The 20,721-nt window shown below is 50.3% G+C and overlaps 1 protein-coding gene and 1 non-coding gene across 2 annotated transcripts in view; one reads left to right on the plus strand and one right to left on the minus strand.

Annotated features, from left to right (window-relative positions):
* LOC120381881 (zinc finger protein 420-like) overlaps positions 1 to 20,721 on the plus strand; it is a gene marked incomplete at both ends in the record, with an annotated part of 94,631 nt that overhangs the window by 23,428 nt on the left and 50,482 nt on the right. The gene's annotated exons all lie outside the window — the stretch shown is intronic.
* Positions 688 to 760, minus strand: TRNAV-AAC. Its single transcript has one exon. It is a non-coding gene; the product is annotated as a tRNA-Val (tRNA).

A 20,721-nucleotide genomic window follows, 5' to 3' on the forward strand; every position in this document is an offset into this window, starting at 1 on the left:
CCTCCTGCACCCCACCCCCCCACCCCCAGCGCAGAGCCCACACCCAAATTTCCTCCCAGTGCTTTGCTTGTCGTCCTTTCACCAGAACCATCCTTCTTCTCCTGGGCTGCAAGTAGCCATCCCTGGGAAGCCAAGAGGCAGGCACAGGATTCTGCCAGGTAAGTGTCCCACAGCGCCGTGATGGACAGTGCGATGAAGGTAAGTCTTCCTGAGGCACAATGAACTGCAATGCAGCGAACCACTGGCCAGGCGGTCGGGGCGAAGGGCATTCACTGGAGGTACAAGCTTGTGAGTGACTCCTGAACACAGGGCCCTTTCCCCTTTTTAGGACCTGCTCCTCATGGCCTGTGACTAGAGATGACTTGGCTGCATCTGGTGGGTCACACTCCACCTTGGGCAGTGTCCATGCTCTGGGTGTGTGAGTGCTGCCTAATGAGAGTCCCAGACACCTTGTCTATCTAGGAGCTCTTCTGATCTTCCAGCTGTTCAACCAGCCCCTTCATCCCACAAGCATTGCAGGAGGGAGCGGGAGGGGGAGGGGGAAGCCACTTCACAGGCATTCAGAGAGGGAGAGGAGACAAAAATGGGAATGGGGGAAGTATAACAGACCTATTGAGCATAGAAATCACTGCTGCTCCTACAACAGCAGGGACAGGCCACTAGGAGTTGGCAAAAATTAAGCCAGCATGTTTCTGCCTGGTTTTGAACCAGGGACCTTTTGCGTGTTAGGCAAACGTGATAACCACTACACTACAGAAACTCTGTTGCAGGGCTCTGCCCCTCCCTTCATAAGAACAGAAGAATGGCCAGACTGGGTCAGACCAAAGGTCCATCCAACCCCATATCCTATCTGCCAACAGTGGCCAATACTAGGTGCCCCAGAGGGAGTGAACCTAACAGGTAATGATCAAGTGATCTCTCTCCTGCCATCCATCTCCACCCTCTGACAAACAGAGGCTAGGGACACCATTCCTTACCCAGGCTGCCTAATAGCCATTAATGGACTTCACCTCCATGAATTTATCTGCAAAAATAATGAGGAGTACTTGTGGCACCTTAGAGACTAACAAACTTAATTGAGCATAAGCTTTTGTGGACTAAAATCCACTTAATCAGATGCATACAGTGGAAAATACAGCAGGAAGATATATATATATATACACAGAGAACATGAAAAAATGGGTGTTGCCATCCACACTATAATGAGAGTGAGCAGTTAAGGTGAGCTATTATCAGCAGGAGAAAAAAAACTGTAGTGACAATCAGGATGGCCCATTTCCCACAGTTGACAAGAAGGTGTGAGTAACAGTAGGGGGACAAATAAACATGGGGAAATAGTTTTACTTTGTGTAATGACCCACCCACTCCCAGTCTTTATTCAAGCCTAATTTAACGGTGTCCAGTTTGCAAATTAATTCCAATTCAGCATCTCTCGTGGGAGTCTGTTGTTGAAGGTTTTTTGTTGTAATATTGCGACTTTTAGGTCTGTAATCGAGTGACCAGGGAGATTGAAGTGTTCTCTGGCTCTGTTTGAATGTTATAATTCTTGATGTCTGATTTGTGTCCATTTATTCTTTTATGTAGAGACTCTCTGGTTTGGCCAATGTACATGGCAGAGAGGCATTGCTGGCACATGATGGCACATATCACATTGGTAGATGTGCAGGTGAATGAGCCCCTGATGGCATGGCTGATGTGATTAGGTCCTATGATGGTGTCCCCTGAACAGATATGGTGACAGAGTTGGCAATGGGCTTTGTTGCAAGGATAGGTTCCTGGGTTAGTGTTTTTGTTGTGTGGTTGCTGGTAAGTATTTGCTTCAGGTTGGGTGGCTGTCAGTAAGCAAGGACTGACCTGTCTCCCAAGATCTGTGAGAGTGAGGGATTGTCCTTCAGGATGGGTTGTAGATCCTTGATGATGCACTGGAGAGGTTTTAGTTGGGGGCTGAAGGTGACGGCTAGTGGGGTTCTGTTACTTTCTTTGTTGGGCCTGTCCTGTAGTAGGTGACTTCTGGGTACCCTTCTGGCTCTGTCAATCTGCTTCTTCACTTCAGCTGGTGGGTACTGTAGTTGTAAGAACGCTTGATAGAGATCTTGTAGGTGTTTGTCTCTGTCTGAGGGGTTGGAGCAAATGCGGTTGTATCTTAGAGCTTGGCTGTAGACAATGGATTGTGTGATGTGGTCTGGGTGAAAGCTGGAGACATGTAGGTAAGTACAGCGTTCAGTATGTTTCCGGTATAGGGTGGTGTTTATGTGACCATCGCTTATTAGCACAGTAGTGTCCAGGAAGTGGATCTCTTGTGTGGACTGATCCAGGCAGAGGTTGTAGGTGGGATGGAAATTGTTGAAATCATGGTGGAATTCCTCAAGGGTTTTCTTTTCCATGGGACCAGATGATGAAGATGTCATCAGTGTAGCACAAGTAGAGTAGGGGCATTAGGGGACGAGAGCTGAGGAAGCGTTGTTCTAAGTCAGCCATAAAAACGTTGGCATACTGTGGGGCCATGTGAGTACCCATAGCAGTGCTGCTGACTTGAAGGTACACATTGTCCCCAAATGTGAAATAGTTATGGGTGAGGACAAAGTCACAAAGTTCAGCCTCCAGGTTTGCTGTGACATTATCGGGGATACTGTTCCTGACGGCTTGTAGTCCATCTTTGTGTGGAATGATGATGGAGCGTCTACATAGCCAGACAATCCTGCTGTCAGGGTGCCAATGCCTGAGATGATGGGGCATCCAGGATTTCCAGGTTTATGGATCTTGGGTAGCAGATACAATAACCCTGGTTGGGGTTCTAGACTGTCTTATTGCCAAGGGACGGAGAAACTCGGCCAGCAGCAGGGGGTGCAGAACACCATCCTAGTGTTGGGGTGACAGCGCCTCTGGGATCCTGACACCCCTATTGGTTCCACTGCTGGTTGTTTTCCTTTTCCGGTGGGACTTTGGGCAAGTTGCTCCCCCCTCTAGGGCTCCGTCCCCAGCAGGCAAATGGGGATTTCGTACCTTCCCGCTATTGGAAAGTGCTGGGAGAATCCCCCAGCCAAAGCTGCTCTGACAGCGCTAAGCAGCATCTGACCATTCAAGGTCGGAGCGCACTGCCCAGGAGGAGGAGTGTTTGGCTCTGGGGTTTCACTTCAGCCCAGTCTAGAGAGAGGGGCCCAGCCATGGGGTTTGGCTCAAGAAGACCAAGTCTCCAATTCGTTAAGGGCGTTTTGAATTCCAATCCTGAGCTCCAAAGTGCTTGGTGTCGTTTGCACATTTTAGAAGCAGGCTCTCCACTCCATTTTCCAAATCATTCATGAAACTATTGAATAGCACCGGACCCCGGACTGATCCCTGCTGGACCCACGAGGTGCCCCCTCTCCGTTGGGCAGCCAAACCTGGAGATGGGCCCTTGGAGTCTGGGCTTTCAACCAGCTCTGCACCCTCATGACAGTGATTGCATCTAGACCGCATTTCCCTGGTTTGCTTGTGAGAATGTCCTGCGGGACTGTGTCAAAAGTCTTAGTAACCCCGAGATAGATCCCATCTACTGTTTACCCACCTCCACTAGGCCCGGAACCCTGCCAAAGAAGGAAAGAGGCTGGGTTTGGGATGATTTGTTCTTGACAAATCCATGCTCACTCGTCCTAAGAATCAAATTATCCTGTAGGTGCTGCTGACAAACTGATTGTTTAAGAATATATTCCAGTATCTCTCCAGCTATGGAAGTGAGGCTAGCTAGTCTGCAAGTCCAAGGGGTCTCTTTGTTCCCCTTTGAAAGATAGGTCCTGTCTTGTTCATGGATGGGAAGGGATGTTCTTTTTCAGGGATCTCAGACGAGAACTGGGGCACAACACCTGGTTTGTTAAGGCCACAAAAATGGAGGCAGGAACCTCTTCTCTCCTGCTGGCAAAGAACCCCAGGTACCGAAAAGACAGAGACTCACATCCCTGAATGGGCTTTAAGAAAGGCAGTGGTTAAAAAGCTTGGCCCCGACCATTTCTTGTTTCCACAGACTAGACATTTTAGCAAACTTTAGAATTCCTTGGTGCTAAACACCGTGAAACTCCCCTTTCTCCTTCACAGAGGGCTTTAACGCCCCTTATCTCACTCAGGCTCACGACTGCCCAGAGCTCGAGAACTATCCCTGTTGCCATTGGACAGATGGGGAGGAGCCTGAGGTCCAGAGAAGGGAAATGACCTACCCAAGGGCCTACACAGCAAGGCAGTGGCAGAGCCAGAAAGAGAAGCCACCAGTTCCGACTCCTGTTCTAACAGACAAAAAAAACTCCAGAGGCAGGGATAGAGCCCAGGAATTGAAATGGTGGGGAAATTTCATCTAAACCATTTCTGTCAGAAAATCCCATTCAGACTAAACCAGTTTGTTTCTCAAAACCATAACAAGTGGGATGAAAGTTCTTTGCAAAAAGATTTTGTTCAAAACAAAAGCATCTCCTGTTTGTCACAGTGCGTTAAATTGTCTCGTCGCACACAAAGAGGAGACACTTCGATCTCAAACATTAGATAAGATGCTTCAATCTGAGCTAAGTCATTGCTGCTCTTAACAATTTAAAAATAAAAAATACAAATAAAATAGACTGTTTCAGCTATTCTATTATGTCATAATCTGCTCTGAGTAAACGTGATAGGACACCTCATATTATGCACTACTCCTAGTGACACTCTCCAATGGATCCCCACCTTCACCCACCATGAGGTAGGTAGGAGCGGATCATCATTATCCCTACTTGAAAGAGGGAGAAGCTAAGGCTGAGAAAGGAGAATTGACTTGTCTGAGGTCACACACCCAGTCAGTGGCAGAGTTGGGAATAGGACCCAGGAGCCCTGATTTTCAAACTAACCATCGGCTCTTGAATTTCAGACATTGAATGACCTGAATAAAATGCTCTCAGATGAGCTCCAGACCAACAACAGTGCACAGGAATTATTCAGCAAGTATTTGAGGAGAACTGCAAGGTTAGAGAGAATCGTGAACTGCTCAGAGACCATTAATGTAGAGAAGCAGCAAAATTCGTCAAACATAGAACTGGTTCTGACTTATTTCCTTGGTCTTAAAAGAGAACAACAAGGACCTGAGTCTCCTCCCTGTCAATAACCCCCTGCTCAGCCAATCAGGGTAGAGACTGAGGAAGGGAGGCTGAGGGTTCTCACCAGAGAGCCCAAAGGATGGCCCAGGTCACTGGTGGGGATCAAATAAAATTCAGAATAAAATTCGGCCTCCTTAAGCTCGTGTTTTCCATGCCTAGAATTCAACTCTCACCAGATGGATCAGACTGAACAGGTTTCAAACCTCCAGGAGGCTCTTACCTTCTAAACAGGGACGGCTGTTTTCTAGTAAAATCACGAAAAGGGAAGGAGAAAACTCGAAAGAGGTTCCTCCTGGCGCTCACATCCGTGAACCCGAATACTCTCTCAGTCTTCAAAGAGAGACCTGGAGAAGGAGACTTGCTGAAGCAAAGCCACAGGGGTCTCTGAGGTTTCCCCGGCCCCTCGCCCTTGTCCTGCCTGGCTGATGTCAGCATCTCTCTGTGAGGTCACCACCTCCCCACCACCTTGGACCAATAGGCTGAGGTCCTGCAAAAGACCTTTGTGATGTCACTGCCACACCCCTCCCTTGCTGTGCCAATGTCCTGCCCCTGGCCAGGCACTTTGGAGGTTTGAGCTACTCCAGGTGGATCACCTCACTCACGGAGCGTTCGTTCTAGGCAGAACTGACACCAACTTGTCTGGCTGGGGTGTTCCCTGGAAGCAGAGCACAAGTTTGAAATACGGGCAGCATAGAGCCAATTTTCATAACGTCAACTACAAAAATGATACACATCTAGAGATAGCATCATTATAATCAGCCAATCAGAACCTCTCCATAGACCCCTTACGCGACAACCTTTCTACAATATTGGCTGCAAATATAGAACAGTGGTCGCAATGGTGATCTATACAGTTACAGATTATGTCAATAACATCACAGGAGACGACACGGCATCAGTGAGACTGATACTGGAATACTGCCTCAAGTTTTGGTGTCCTCATTTGAAAAAGATGTTGTGAAATTGGAGGTGGGGCAGCAAAGAGCCACCAAATGTTCTGAGGGCTGGAGAAAAATGCCTTCTAGTGAGCTATTGAAAGAGCTCAACCTGTTTAGCTGATCAAAAGAAGATTGAAAGGTGACTTCATTGAAGTGTTGAAGTGCCTTAATGGAGAGAAAGGATTGGGTATTAAAGGGCTCTTGAATCGAGCAGAGAAAGGCATAACAAGACCCAATGGCTGGAAGGTGAAAAGAGACAAATTCATATTACAAATAAGGCACAAATATTCAACAGCGAGGATGATTCACCACAGGAACAAGCTACAAAGGAAAGTGGTGGATTCTCCATCTCCTGAAGTCATTTAATGAAGACTAGATGCCTTTCTGGAATGTGTTTGCCCCAAAAGTAGCTCTTGTGTCATATAGGAGGCCTGAGATATGCAGGGGGTCAGATTAGATGCTCTAATGGTCTCTTCTGGCCATAAAGTTGACTAATTTCTGAAAAACTGAGTGTAGCATTAGGAGCAGCGTGTGATGTTTCCCTGTCTAGCCGGCTTGCTGCCTAGAACGAACCCTCCTTGAGTGGGGTGATCCACAGGGAGCAGCTCAAACCTCCAAAGTGCCTGGCCAGGGGCAGGACATTGGCCCAGCAAGGGAGGGGTGTGGCAGTGACATCACAAAGGCCTTTTGCAGGACCTCAGACTATTGGTTCAAGGTGGTGGGGAGGTGGTGACCTCACAGAGAGATGCTGACATCAGCCAGGCAGGACAGGGGCGAGGGGCCAGGGAAACCTCAGAGACCCCTGTAGCTTTGCTGCAGCAAGTCTCCTTCTCCAGGTCTCTCTTTGAGGACTGAGAGAGTATTCAGGTTCACGGACGTGAGCGCCAGGAGGAACCTCTTTCAAGTTTTCTCCTTCCCTTTTGGTGATTTTACTAGAAAACAGCCGTCCCTGTTTAGAAGGTAAGAGCCTCCTGGAGGTTTGAAACCTGTTCAGTCTGATCCATGTGGTGACAGCTGAATTCTAGGCATGGAAAACAGGAGCTTAAGGAGGCAGAATTTTATTCCACACCTGGGATTTTGTCCCTTAGAATCACTGGGGACATTAGGGTTTGTCCTTTTGTTTCACTTTTCCTCCCTCCTCTTTTCTCTTCTTCTCGTGCTTCTTTTGTCCTTTCTCCTGTTCCCCTCCCAACACCAGGAGGGTGTGTGTGTGTGTTTGTTGTGGAGCACTGCTCTGCAGCTCCCACTGTGGGAGGTCCACCCAAAAATGTGGGGCTGAAATAGTGCTCGGGCAGTGATTCCATCAGTGACCTGGACCATCCTTTGGGCTCTCTGGTGAGAACCCTCAGCCTCCCATCCTCAGTCTCTACCCTGATTGGCTCAGCAGGGGGTTATTGACAGGGAGGAGACTCAGGTCCTTGTTGGTCTCTTTTAAGACCAAGGAAATAAGTGAGAACCAGTTCTGTGTTTGATGAATTTAGCTGCTTCTCTGCATTAATGGTCTGCTGCCGCTGAGGGGAGCCTGAGCCCTTTAAATCCTGGCCCCCGGCCCAGCCGCCAGAGCCGTGGCTGGGATTCAAAGGACTCTGGGCTGCCCGCAATCATGGGGAGCTCTGAGCCCTTTCAATCCTGGCCCCAGCCCGGCTGCCAGAGCCCTGGCCGTGGGCAGTCCAGAGCCCTTTCAATCCCCGCCGTGGAAGTCGGTGTGGTCCAGCACGGCGTACTGGCTCTTGCCGGTACGCCGTACCAGACCAGACCAGCTTACTTTCACCTCTGGGTGGGTGGGGGGTGCTGCAATCCCCTGCTAGAAAGTAATGGTGGTGGGGGATTCTGTGAGCAGCTCAACATCCAACTCTGGTGGCAGACACAGTGTGGGGGAGTCCAGGTATTTCTAGGATCTACTATTTTCACCTGCCTGTAAAGTCCAGCTTTCCCCAGCACATTCACTGCAGTGCAATTGGGTCACTGTTTCCATAGCTGCACAGCAAAGAATCACGCCCGATTTCCTTTTTAGCTGCAGCAGGATTAGCCTGTGTCGGTGGTTAATGATGTGGATCTTGTAATTTGTTATTCATTCCCCACCTTGACAATTCAGACAGTCACTTTCCTACTCAACTCCCCAGCACCTCAGTGACCCCAGTAGCAGGGGTTGGGTTTTCCCTGTGACCCTGAGATTTTCAGGGTTCTTTTCCCCTCCACCTAGAGTGAACTCAGCTTTTCCCCCAGCCCAGACAATCCATGAAATAGCAGCAGCAGCATAAAGAAAGAGGGGAGGGAACATCTCACGGCCAGGGCTGGATGTGCCCAGAGCCCCCTGCTTGTCTATTGTTTCCATGGAATTTGGTCTCCTGCTTTGCACAAGGGACAGAGAAAGATCTTGCTGTTCCTGTGTCTGTACAAAGAAAATTGTGCTTCTGTATGAAAGAGAGGTGGGAAATGGCTTCATGGTGGGACAATATCCTCAGGATTAAGATCTAAGGACTCAGGCTGAGAACTGATTTAACTCCACTCACCTGGGATTTAACAAATTCTCTTCCACAGAGACACTGGGAACTTGTGACATTGATCCAGACTCTGGGGGTTCAGGCTGCTTTAACTCTTGGTAAAAACATGAACTTGATTCCAAGAAGGGAGAGAGAAGCCCGAAGCTGACTTTAGTCCCAGACTGGGGTCTCCTGGATGGGTGGAAACTTCCTTCCCTGCAACCAGGGGACAGCAGCTACTGGAGACATACCAGGGCTCGGAGGAAGGGGGATTGTTGCATGGACTTTATGCGCACAGGGCCCCACTAACTCTAAATCCTCCACTGTAGTAGGAACTTAGAAAGTCAGACCTTGGTCAACGGTAGGACTGGGGTTTGAAAAAGAGATTCTTTTTTCCTCCCCTTCATGAGAAAGAAAGTAAGAGCTGGCAGCTCAGGTGCAGAAAACCACTTTTTCCTCTGGCTGAGGAGCTGGAAATCAAGTACAGATGACTGGTGTCTCCTGAAGGGAGGGGGCACAATGTCAAGGTTCAGCCCCACCCCCCTTATGATCAACAGCCCCTCCCAGCTGTGAACAGTGCAAGGAGAGGAAGCAGCAAAGGCAGCCCCTCTCCACTCACCCCTCCAGCAGCTGCTGTGCAGGGAGGGAGCCTGGCAGCACCACATGATGTAGCAGGCCATAGCTAACCCAGGTGGGGCACAGGACCCCAAACACGCCCTCTGTGAGTGTTGCCTCTGAAATTAGGAAAACTGGTGAGTTCAAGGCACAGCTGCACACCCAGAAGAAAGGCCAGCACGACACACCCAGGGTGAAGGGGGTGCTAAAGCCTGGTATCAAACCAGAAACCTTCAGATCTTCAATCTAATGCAATCCCAACTGAGCTACTTTGGCAATGACCAGGCCAACCAGGAAGGCTTAATACACGAGCCGCAGCACATGCTGGGAAGATTTAAACCTGGATGTCACAACAGAGGAGACAACCAGTGGACTTGGCCCGGAGGCGCAGGCTGGGTTTTCCTACATCCCAGTCACTCAAGCCAGCACCTGCCCCCTCGCAAGCTGTCACTGGCACCCCCAGCTCTGGCCCCTGCCTGTCCTCTCACCCCTGTCTGCGTCCCTTTGCCTGTAGCAGTGGCACCATTCCCAGCCGTGGACCATGGGGGACATGGAAAAAGGTAAGGGGGGACATGACCCTGAAGTGTGTTGGGACCACTGATCTCGGTGGTGGGACAAGGGGGTTAAATCTTGGCAGAGACCCCCAAAGGGCAGGTGTGGCTGCTGTCGAGCTGCCTGGGCCCAGACAATGGCCACAAATTCTGTCTCCTAGCAACCGATGGCCGGGGCGCACCTGCTGCAAGAGGCCAGCTGGCCGGGAGGAGCCGGAGAACAAAGAACGAGCTGGAGGCCAGGTGAGCAGGTTGCCAGGGAAACAGGACAAAGGACAGAAGAGGGACAAACGGGCCTGGCTGAGTCGGGCTGTTGGGAGCAAGGAGTCTGCTGGGTTGGGGACTCAAGGGGAGAGCCCAGGCTCTGAGTTCGGGGTCTCCCCAAGATGGACGTTGCTGAATCTTCCTGCTTCGTGTGCGAACACAGAACTTTCCCAGGCTGGATCCCAGACCCCTAACAAACCTTCTGTTGTACAGCGCTGGCTGAGAGTCACTGGCGACTGTGGAAGTTGGGGGTGCAGGACTCCCCTTCAGGGTGTGTGTGTGTGTGTGTGTAAGGCTTTCCCAGGTGTCCTATTCATATGGACTCAAGACTGGAAGGTCTTGGGGTGGAACAGGGATGCTGAAAGGTCCAAGGTTGGTCTGAGGAGATGCTGAAGCCAAGGAGGCTTCCCGCAGTGAGAGCATGTGGGAGGAAAGACTTGGACCTGCCAACTTTGGGAACATGTGAAGTGACCAAGTGGTGAGTTAACAATGATGCTGTTGCACAGGATTTGACTGGAACTAGAAAACAAAAAGTCCTTAAAGTGGAACTCTTGGGTGAATAGAATGAGCTGATTTGTATTCAACCTTGGAAGGCAATAGATTGTTACATCCGTCAGACCAGCCTGGTTTGGTTTGGTTGGTTCACGGGTTGGCTGCTTTCCCTAGTAAATTGCAGAGGGTTCAGAGAAGAGCCACAGGAATGATTAAAGGCTTGAGCAGAGAGAGAAGTTTAAAAAAATCCTGCAGCTCTGACAGCCCAGGATAACCTCCCACTGCTGGCAATGGGAATTGAGCCTTTGTAACTAGCTGCTGGTACCTGAGGTCTCAGCTATGGATTAAACTGGTGGCAAACGCAGCTTCGTCCAAAGCAGTGAAGGATGTAAGTCAGGCCTGCACAAATCGTAAAGTGGCGAGGGCCATATTACTCCAAAGAAAACAGCTGAGGGCCGAACCCCCCTAGCCCTGCTGACCCCGCCCAGCACCATCAAGGCCCCCCCAAAACACAACATCACCCCAGTGCCGCCCAGCCCCCCTGAAATACTCCCCCCACTCCAGCACCGCCTGCTCCACGGAAACAAACCCTCCTTCCCCAGCGCTGCCCCACCAAAACATTGAACCGGGGTAATAAGTTCTAGCGGGCCCCTCAGGGAGTATAATTAAGGTAAAAGAAAAATTTCTTTTTGCTAGAAGTAGAATAAGATCTTCCCGCCCCCACTTTGTAATCAGTCGCCCTGTGGAGTGAATGAGGTGGGACTGAGGAAGGCAGCACCTCCAGACAGCTGCAACCCTTGGAGAGGGGCTGGGAGCCAGACCAGATCAGCAGAACAGGTCAGCCACCGACTCCTCGCTCGCCTCCTCAGCCCCCCACCCTCCCGGCTCACCTCTTCAGCCCCCGCCAGTGCCCGCCCACTCGCCTCCTCAGCCCCCGCCACGGCCCCCCCACTCGCCTCCTCAGCTCCCCACCCTCCCGGCTCGCCTCCTCAGCCCCCGCCACTGCCCCCCCACTCGCCTCCTCAGCTCCCCACCCCTGGCTCGCCTCCTCAGCCCCGCCACTGCCCCCACTCGCCTCCTCAGCCCCCACCCTCCCGTCTCGCCTCCTCAGCCCCCACTGTCCCCACTCGCCTCCTCAGCTCCCCACCCTCCCGGCTCGCCTCCTCAGCCCCCGCCACTGCCCCCACTCGCCTCCTCAGCCCCACACCCTCCCGCCGCCTCCTCAGCCCCGCCACTGCCCGCCCACTCGTCTCCTCAGCCCCGCCACTGCCCCACTCGCCTCCTCAGCTCCCCACCCTCCCAGCTCGCCTCCTCAGCCCCGCCACTGCCCCCGACTTGCCTCCTCAGCTCCCCACCTCCCGGCTCGCCTCCTCAGCCCCGCCACTGCCCCCACTCGCCTCCTCAGCCCCACACCCTCCCGGCTCGCCTCCTCAACCCCACCACTGCCCCTGACTCGCCTCCTCAGCTCCCCACCCTCCCGGCTCGCCTCCTCAACCCCACCACTGCCCCTGACTCGCCTCCTCAGCTCCCCACCCTCCCGGCTCGCCTCCTCAACCCCGCCACTGCCCCCACTCGCCTCCTCAGCTCCCCACCCTCCCGGCTCGCCTCCTCAACCCCGCCACTGCCCCTGACTCGCCTCCTCAGCCCCGCCACTGCCCACCCGCTCGCCTCCTCAGCTCCCCACCCTCCCGCCTCGCCGCCTCAGCCCCGCCACTGCCCGCCCACTTGCCTCCTCAGCCCCACAACTGCCCCCGCTCGCCTCCTCAGCCCCCTCCCCGCCACTGGCTCACCTGCCCCCATCACTGCCCGCCCACTCGCCTCCTCAGCCCCTGCCACTGCCCACCCGCCTCTTCAGCCCCGCTCCCTCACCTGCCACTTGCCTACTCACCTCCCACGGGCCACACAGTGAGCCCACCTGGGCCGCGTGTTGTGCAGGCCTGATGTAAGTGAAAGAGCTAAGCTGGCCATCCGGGGAGCTGCTGCAGTCCCGTAACCACAGCTGGACGGGAGAAGAGGAAAAACTCCCTAAAGTGCTGGGAGCAGCCCCGAGAAAAGGAAGTTTGTCAGTGAGATCAGTAGCAATAAATGTGAACTGAAGGAGTGTTTTCTCCTCTGTGCCGACAGGTTTGAATTGTGTTACTGTACTATGAGATAAAGCTTTACAATATCCTGCTCTAATTTCAGGAGGGGTCTGTAACCATAATCAGTCTCTGTGGGAAGTGGGACATTCAAAATTCCCAAGGAATTTAAAGGGTGGGGTTCACGGTTGGTCACCTGAGGGCCATGCAGTTCAAACCGCTGACCAGAAAGGAGAGAGCAGGGATTGTGGGACATGTACCTGAGGCCAGTTGCAGCGCTGTAATCGAGCAGGGTGTCTACACTGGTACCGCGGCGCTGTAGTCCCGGCGCAGAAAGCTGTACGCCTCTTGTCAGGGTGGATTTTTACAGCGCTGCAACTGTGCAGTTTCTGTGCACTAAGTGGCTTGGCAGTGTGCACACCTCAGGAGTTACACCGCAGAAATCTGTTTTACTGTACAGAAACCTACCAGTGTAGACAAGGCCGTAGATGGCTTAACTAAGAACCTAAGACTGGTCATACTGGGTCAGAAAATGGTCCGTCTAGCCCAGTGTGCTGCTGAGAGTGACCAGTGCCAGATGCGTCAGAGGGAATTAACAGAACAGGCTTGTTGTCCTGCAAGATGAGGGTTTTTCACCATTGCCTTTAACTTCATTGTTGTTGATTCCTACTTATCCTATCTCACCACACCTCCCCCAGGGTCTCTGGGCAAATCAAGTGTGAACCACTCCTGTGATACAGGCCTGTCCCAATCCAGCTGAATTGAGGCAGACTTTGGGCCAATGTCCGTTTGGAAAAGGCCCACTTAGACCAGCAGGTTTCTCAAAGTATCAGTTGCTGTGAACAGCATGTAGTGTGAATGTGTGAACCCTAACATATTAACATGAAAGAAACACAAGGCCAGCGCTGAGGAGGTTTCCAGAGCCAGGCCTGAGGGTGAAACAGTTGTGCTCAAAAGGAAAAGCGGCCTCACCACCTATAAAAATAACTGGTTGCAAAAACAAAACAAAAATTAATTAATTAATTAAATAAAAACGAAAAATAAAAAAAAACCACCCAGAAAAGCTCCTATCACACACCCATCACCACTTCAGATTTTGACATCTCCTGCCTGATGTGACATCTTTGCTTTGCAAACAAGAGACCTGGGAAACTCTGTGGCTGTTACCCTCTAACTGGATAAAGGTTACATGTCTTGTCTCAAGTAATTTTTCTCCTAACAGAAGATTTATTTTAAAATTTATCAAAATAAATTCCATTTGAAATACTACTAATAAAATTGTTACAGTCTATACAGGGTCTCTAGTCCCATAAATGCTATTGCTCTCACCTATTCCCCCACTCTAGTTCCTTAGCAAAACTAAGACACCAAATCACAGCCTCGGGACTCAGCATTCATGTATCCTGCAGTCTGAACTTGGAATCTGATACATTCCCCCATTGGCTACCATCATTTGCCCAGCATGGAAGTGCTTCTTGTCCAACAAGGCAGCCAGATTGGGACCCATAGGCATGGAATGGCTGTGAAGGAATCAGCTGTTTCTCTCTGTGCTTCATCTAACTTTGGAGCCAAATGGTAAAAGACGGTTGTTCCCAATTTAATAATGGCGTCCTTTATGAGTGTGCCAGTTAATTAGGGAGCAGGTTCTAAAAATCGTTTACCTGGGCCACAGGTCACCATAGCTTCCATCTCTGGGGTGAAAATCAACCACTAGTACCTGCAATTTCTACCCGAGTTCTTGTCAAATCTTTGACCTTACATGGGGTAATTTCACACTTCTCTGGAATAGAATTCTTCACCAACTACACAACAGATCAGTAACGACAGTGAGGTACAACTCCCCCAACTATGCCCTTTTATTTCTTTAATCTGGAGGCACAGATTTAAATTAGGGACTAAATTCAGGTGCAGTTTAGAATCCCTGTAAGACAACAAATGTCAGGTCTCTATTAAAAACAGGATATTTCTATTAAAAACAGGATAATTCTGCAGCTATGATGACATCTTCATCATCTGGACCCATGGGAAGGAGACTCTGGAAAAATTCCACCACGATTTCAACAGCTTCCACCCCTCCATCAACCTCAGCCTGGACCAATCTACACGGGAGGTCCACTTCCTAGACACCACGGTGCAAATAAGTGATGGTCACATCAACACCACCCTATACCGAAAACCTACCGACCGCTATGCCTACCTTCATGCCTCCAGCTTCCATCCCGGACACACCACAAGATCCATTGTCTACAGCCAAGCACTGAGGTACAACCGTATCTGCTCTAACCCCGCAGACAGAGACCAACACCTAGAAAATCTCCACCAAGCATTCTCAAGACTACAGTACCCACACGAGGAAATAAGGAAACAGATCAACAGAGCCAAACGTGTACCCAGAAGCCTCCTACTGGAAGACAAACCCAAGAAAGAAACTAACAGGACTCCACTGGCCATCACATACAGTCCCCAGCTAAAACCCCTACAATGCATCATCAGGGATCTACAACCCATCCTGGACAATGATCCCACACTTTCACAGGCCTTGGGTGGCAGACCAGTCCTCGCCCACAGACAACCTGCCAACCTGAAACATATTCTCACCAACAACTGCACACCGCACCATAGTAACTCTAGCTCAGGAACCAATCCATGCAACAAACCTCGATGCCAACTCTGCCCACATATCTACATCAGCAACACCATCACAGGACCAAACCAGATCAGCCACAACATCACCGGTTCATTCACCTGCACTTCCACCAATGTAATATATGCCATCATATGCCAGCAATGCCCCTCTGCTATGTACATCGGTCAAACTGGACAGTCTCTAAGGAAAAGGATAAATGGACACAAATCAGACATTAGGAATGGCAATATACAAAAACCTGTAGGAGAACACTTCAACCTCCCTGGCCACACTATAGCAGATCTTAAGGTGGCCATCCTACAGCAAAAAAACTTTAGGACCAGACTTCAAAGAGAAACTGCTGAGCTCCAGTTCATCTGCAAATTTGACACCATCAGCTCAGGACTAAACAAAGACTGTGAATGGCTTGCCAATTACAGAACCAGTTTCTCCTCCCTTGGTTTTCACACTTCAACTGCTAGAACAGGGCCTCATCCTCCCTGATTGATCTGACCTCGTTATCTCTAGCTTGCTTCTTGCTTGCTTATATATACCTGCCCCAGGAAATTTCCACCACTTGCATCCGAAGAAGTGGGTATTCACCCACGAAAGCTCATGCTGCAAAAACGTCTGTTAGTCTATAAGGTGCCACAGGATTCTTTGCTGCTTCTGCAGCTATAGCACATTCAACACGGATTTCATTTTCTACACATTTGCAGCACCTCCCAGGGGTGAGCTGAACAGAAATGTCACTTCCATTTTTCCATCCCTACCTCAATAGGGATTGTATTTCCCAAATAATAGGCAACATGCACCTGATTAGGAAGGAGATCTCTTCAGGAGCGACCTCCTGCAGGGCCTGGGCCACAACTGCTTTGGTCGTGAAATACATGGGTATTTTGCTTAGTTCCAAATCATTTACTAGGGAATCCTCTTCCCAGCCCTTTAGAAAAAATACTGACCTAACCAATTGAACAACAGGGGGATTGGAATGGTGATGGGGAATAAGGGAATCCCTCTGACTTACCCTAACTACGTCTGTTGTTACAGCAGGTGAAATGACATTTTCCCCTATCCCTGCCCTGTTCCTGCTCTTTGTTATAGTTCAATATATTTTAAGTGAGGAAAATAGTAGCAAAAATATCTGCTCTGCAGCACAACCTGAAGCAACATCAGAGCAACTGGGAATGAAACAATTTGTTTCCGAAGGGAGAACTCGATGACTAACAATTGCTGTGAAATGGGGGAACAGTATAACCATGATGCTCAGGGTTTGTTTAGACTAGGGAAAGTGATGGAGTTTAGGTCAGGTCAAGGGAAAAGCTAATGCCAACCACTGCACCTGGGCTGCATCTGCACAACAACTCTAATTGTCTTTTTACACCAAGATCACTAACTTGAGCAGCCAACACCACGTACAGCCCTAGTGGATGTAAGGCACAGATACGTTTTGCCTCAGTGTACCTTGTTGGGATCAAACCTCCAGGAGCTGATGAACATTCCTCGCTCAAAAGGAAAGGAGTTGATAGAAAAGATCACAGGACAGACCCCAAAGACGGGTGAGCTGCAAAAGGCAGAAGCAGGTAACTGATCTGGGGGAGCTGAGAGACCACGGTGAAGATGGTGCAAAAATCACAATGTGGGAATTAGGAAAAGTGATTTTTTTTTTTTATTATTTTGCCCAGCCCTAGTCAAGGGATTTATAACAGTTCTCTCTCATGTGGATTTTCTGATGTCTAATAAGGCTTGAGCTCTGACTGAAGCTTTTCCTGCACTCAGAGCAAGTGTAGGGCATCTCTCCTGTGTGGATTCTCTGATGTCTGATAAGGTCCGAGTTCTGACTGAAGCTTTTCCCGCACTCAGAGCACGTGTAGGGCTTCTCCCCTGTGTGGATTCTCTGATGTGTGATAAGGGCTGAGCTGAAACTGAAGCTTTTCCCGCACTCAGTGCATGTGTAGGGCGTCTCCCCCGTGTGGATTCTCTGATGTCCGATAAGGTGTGAGCTCCGACTGAAGCTTTTCCCGCACTCAGCGCATGTGTAGGGCCTCTCTCCTGTGTGGATTCTCTGATGTAAGATGAGGACTGAATGATAAATGAAGCATTTCCCACACTCAGAACATTCATAAGCTTTCTTACCCATGTGGATTTTCCTATGTGTGATAAGGGCAGAGCTCTGATTGAAGCTTTTCCCGCACTCATGGCACATGTAGTGTGTCTCTTCCAAGTTGATTCTGTCACTTGTTATAAGGTCTGAGTGCCTACTGAAGTTTTCCTCTGGCCTCTGCTGAGTCTCACAGGCTTTTGGTTTTTCTGGGAGTGCATAACTCCTGGAAACATTCCCTTTGGGTCTTCCTGATAAAGTTCCATGTGGTTCTCCTTGCTCAGCATCTTGCTGCTGGAGTTTCTCCTCCTCATTCTGACTCACCATCCCATCACCTGATGGGAGACACAGAGAATCCAGGCATAGATCACTACCTGTGCCAGAAAAAAAGAAAATCTCAGAGAGAGGAATGGTAAAAGGGATGAACAATCCAAAATGTGTGTGGGAGAGATCAAACCTATCAGGTGCTGATTTTCCCCAAACCCTTCCCCAGAGGAGAGAGGAAGGGATCAGTTTTGGTCTGCATCTCACGAGAACACTCGGGGGAAAGCGAGATTGGGCAGGGACCTGCTGCCAGTTTTCAGTCAGAATAGGAGGGAAGCCATGAGTGATATCTGCCATAATGACTCCACATCTGCAGGGAACAATCCTGAACTTGGAGAGCTCACAGGGTCTTTGTAGGGCATCCCGAATGTTTCCTGCATTCCCGCACAGTTGTTGAGTTGGTTTAACCAATTCTTCACCTGTGCAGGCAGCTCTTGGAAGCACTTCTTTCTCAGAGCCCTCGAGGTCTGGGACCCATGGCTCTTCCCCTTGTTCCAGCTGCGAGATCACATCAGGTTTGGAAATTGGAAACCCTACTCCAGGCAAAGAAAACGAGGGAGGTCAGTGGAATTTGTGGGATACTTGTCACAAAGAATATTCAATGGTTTTAACCCCCAGCTCATTTTTAAGCAGTAACGTCCCAAGGCCAGCTTCCTTGGCTCAAAGTGGCAGGAGAGTTATTATTATTATAAATCATATGAATTACCTTAGTGCCTAAGGACCAACTAACAGTGGGTCCCCATTGTGCTAGGCAAAGCACAAACAGAGAATAGTAGATGGCCCATGCCCTGAAGAATTTACAATCTAAATATACAAGACAGACACAGAATGGGGGAAGGGGTAGAACCCACTGTTAGGTGTATTTTTATCACTTAGCTGGTTACAGGGTGTAGATGAGCGGACTCACCCCTGCGGTGCCTTCTGCTGGTGACTCCTGGGAATTAGCTCATTCCAGCTCTGGAGCGCCTTCTGCAGGCCGGTGATCCACCTGTCCTCTGGCCCCCCTGCCCCTCCCTGGACCCGGTGCCCCTTTATTTGGGGTGCTACCCACTGGCAGTACCCCACCCATCTGGGTCTCCCCTCCCTGGGGAACCCCCAAACCACTATCCCCACTTTGCATCAGTTACTGCCTAGTCTCCATCTAGCCCCCGTTCACTGGGGCAGACTGCAGTGTCAGCCACTCACTATAGGCAAAGGGGTTTGGACCTGCTGCCTTTGCCTACCCCTAGGCTGCCTCTGCAACCCCCAGTACCTGTTGGCTTTGTGCTAGGCTGCAGCCTGGGGCTTTCCAGGCTGGAGCTCCCCAGCTTCTCTGCCTTTCCCCAGCCCTGCTCCACTCAGGTACCCTGTGTCTAGCTCCCTGCAGCCAGGCCCTTCTTCCTCTACAGGCAGAGGGAGACTCTTGTCTGCCCCGGCTTGTGTGTCTTTCTAGGGCCAGCTGAGTCTGTCTGGGGCATGGCCCCAGCTGCAGCCACTTCCTCCAATCAGCCCAGCCTAAAGGCTGCTTTCTCCAGCCACAGCCCCCTCCCGGGCTGTTTTTAATCCTTCAGGGCAGGAGCAAGGGACCACCCTGCTACACAGGGGTATAAAAACAAAGAATCAAAATCACAGTCTGCCTGTGTCTGGGCCTTCTCTCACTAGGCTAGGCTGAGGCCTTGTTCTTAGGCTAAGGCCTTTGGCTAAGCAGCAGGGGCAGCCATAAGCTGGGAAGCGAAGGGTCACATCCTCACATCCCAAACCAGTCACACTGAAATAAGGTGCTACTCGGATGTTAGGAGGATGATCCTGTCCTGATAGTGCCCAACACCACCAGATAAAGAAACAGATCTTAAAATGGTTAAAGAAAACCTAGTTTGACAGCAGCCTGTCGGGCAAGAAATCCCTTATCAATGCTTGTGGTTGTGAAACCCTCATTTCTGTATTGTTTTATCTTTATGGCCACCACTTTTACAATGTTAATCAGTCTGGTTCTCTAACTGGTTTTGTCTGCTGTATAATTAATTTTGCTAGATGTAAGTTAATTAGGGTAGTGGGATACAATTGGTTAGAGAATTATGTTTCAATGTGTTAGGATTGGTTAATTACATTTCAGTACAATGATTGTTTAAGCAAAGGTATAGCTGACAATGTTACTACATAAACTTAGTCAAACTGGAGGAGGAACAGGGAACGGGGACACAGGGTAAATGCTCTGCGGCATCAGAGCTGGTAAGGAGGACACGGGAAAAATGCTCTGCGGTGTCAGAGCGGATAAGGGGGACACGCCACCGAAAACCCCAGGCCTCCTGAATCCTCTGGGCAGCCCTGAGTGACAATCATTCCCTTGTCTCCGTCGGGTATTCCATTGATGTAGGTTACTCCCAGCCAGTCCTTAATGACCCAGTCATATCACCCCATGACAGCTACGTGACAAAACACTTCATGTCTCCTGCTCTTTAGAATCACAGCAATACCAATCACAGCAGGAAACTGAGGTGTGTATTGGCATCATACAAGTATCACCAAAAGTCCCACCTCTATCTCAGACACACTGCTCAGAGCCCCCGGAGAGAAAGCAACGCACAGGAACTGGACGTTAGTCCAGCGAACACAGTGGAGGACAAGCTGCAATCCTCACACACTGATCAAAAAGGAGAGGCAGGTGGGTCCCTGCCCATAGAGAGGGACTGGCTACAGGCCTGATACCTGAGGGGCCATTCCGTGAGCAGACCATGGAGGCAGGTCAAAGGCTTCGCTACCCCAGAACTGTGACATCGCAAAAGCACATTGTGGGGAATTAGGAAATCTAGTGACTCAGGTGTAATGGGAGGGAAAATTAAACTCCCCCAGTGTGAGGAGAAGGCTGGGGAATTAAACACTAACATTCAGGAGCAACAGCCTCTAATTCTTCCGGAAAAGGAGAAGGTCAGAAACAAGAACTGGGCCAGGCAGCCTCAGGAGGGACCGGCTCAGAGATCCAAGGAGCAGGGAGGGAAGACAGCTTGTGGCTGCTGCAGATGGGGAGAGGGGGGACAAGACTCTCTCCAAACTCTCACTCTTCTTGACCCCGAGCTGATTTTACAATCTATGACCTAGTCTCACGTCTTGTGGGCAATTTCATACTCGCTAGAGGTAACATGTCATGATCAGAGAATTGCTTATTAGCTTGAACCGTGCGCG

Source organism: Mauremys reevesii, linkage group 14 (genome assembly GCF_016161935.1).
Source record: "Mauremys reevesii isolate NIE-2019 linkage group 14, ASM1616193v1, whole genome shotgun sequence".
Classification (NCBI taxonomy): Eukaryota; Metazoa; Chordata; order Testudines; family Geoemydidae; genus Mauremys; species Mauremys reevesii.